Below are 1,874 nucleotides of genomic sequence, written 5' to 3'. Positions count from 1 at the left end.
TGATAAGAGAAATTCGTATGACCAAATTTGAGAAAGAGGAAGAAAACACAAAATTGCAAATAGCGATGAAATTGCTTCTTTAACCCCTATTTTTTCGGCTTTTAAATGATCGGTAGGACAATTTTCACATATTTTTAAAATTTTGGGAAATTTACCTAAGCAAACTGAAGAAAATCAAAGCCAAATTATCACTGGCGAGCGCCTCTCTTCGTGGAACCTTAGCTTCACAACGAAAATCATTTTGATAATATTTGCTACAGCACACGATAGTCCGAACGTTGCTTATCGCCCTTTTGATAGCTTTTAGCAACCCAGAAAAGCGAAAACATAAAAAATTTCTAGAAAAACAAAGCGCTGGCGCGCGCGCCAACATTGAACAAAAACCCTATGGAGCCTCCTTAAGTTTACTTTTTATTCCTCTCTTTTTTTGTGCAGCTGCTACTGTTGGAGATTCCCTCTCCGGTCATAATGGCACGTTATTTAGTACGTGGAATAGATTTACAGCTGATCATGATTGTGCACGGAATAATGGGGGAAGGCTGGTGGTACCTGTACATTGATGGAGTTTGTACTGTTAACTCAAATCTTAACGGCATCGTATCTGTCCTCATCCTGGAAGTAATTGCACAATTTACTGGGCAAAATTAACCCCTAAAGCTAAAAACAACGACCCCAAAACATCTGAAATGAAAATCAGACCAGCAGACTTTTCCAAGAGCATTCTTTTATCGGAACCGGCAATTTTTCTTCGGGAAGATTTTTTGTGTCGTGAAACAATTGTTTGTATGAAATAATTTACGAGATCCTCTTACAAGACTCTATGATGTTCTCGGGGGGTTATCAGGCAACGTGATTGATTTGATGAGTCTTTTGATGAAAACAAAACGCAAAATTTGTTTGGTAAAGCTGAAGCTTAAACCGTTGAACTACATGTGATCATGCTGTCAGTTTTAGATTTAAAAACAACTTTCTAGAGACATTAATTATAATTACGTTAAGTCGACTCTATTCTAAATGATTTATTTTAAAGTCAATTCTGAACGTTTTGAGCAAACGTTGAGATAAATGCTGTACAGTAAATAAATGAAGTCTTTAAAGCTTTTTGTATTTGTATGGATGATTTTTTATTCTGGTCGTAAACGAGCCAGAATCAGAAATTCGGCCTGGTTTTTCCACCGTAGGAGTAAACTTTAAAATATTCATTTAAAGCATAAACCTAATACGATGAATCGTTTCAATTGTTAACGTACTGATCAAAAAATACAGCCATGGGAACAGTTAAAGTTTATTGGCTGATTGATTAATTTAAACATCTTATGTAAATATTAGCGATGATTACATGAGCGGACGAAAATGCCATACGTTTCTGACAAAAAAAAAAAAAACTTGTGCAGGTCACTGCCATGTATCTTTAATTTCAATCAGTCGAAAAACTTGCGGTCCATAAAATGCCTTCTGGCCTTTATAGTTCCGAGCTAGAAAACTTCAGAGGTCTGTTATCAGATGTAAGCGGGAAAAAACCCTTGTAAACAAAGATCATCGCATTCAAATGCAAATAGTTTTTGAGCGACTGTGAGGCGAAACCTGACATATAAATGAAAAATCGGGGAGGCAGAGAAAGATTTGAATCACAGCCTTAAAATTTGATTAATTTTGCAACCGGAAATTTAATAATTTTCTTGTTATGCTTTAATGTGACAGCGTGATGCTGTTAGAGAGTTCGCACCAATTACTTGGCTGTGTAACCGCGTGATGCGGTTCCAGTCAAGACCCATAAAATTGACCCTTGCTCACCATAGAGTCTCCAGTAGCTCAGTGGTTAGAGCATCCGACTAGATCACGGAGGGTCGTGGGTTCAAATCCCATCTGGGGCT

At 37.2% G+C, this 1,874-nt stretch overlaps 1 non-coding gene across 1 annotated transcript; it reads left to right on the top strand.

Moving 5' to 3' along the window:
• The first annotated feature begins 1,800 nt into the window (after positions 1–1,800).
• Trnas-aga (transfer RNA serine (anticodon AGA)) lies at positions 1,801–1,874 on the top strand. The gene has a single exon. It is a non-coding gene; the product is annotated as a tRNA-Ser (tRNA).

This window comes from Pocillopora damicornis, chromosome 2 (genome assembly GCF_964200805.1).
Source record: "Pocillopora damicornis chromosome 2, jaPocDami1.2, whole genome shotgun sequence".
Classification (NCBI taxonomy): Eukaryota; Metazoa; Cnidaria; class Anthozoa; order Scleractinia; family Pocilloporidae; genus Pocillopora; species Pocillopora damicornis.
The sequence above is the reverse complement of the archived record's forward strand: the minus strand, read 5'-3'. Positions and strand labels throughout refer to the sequence as shown.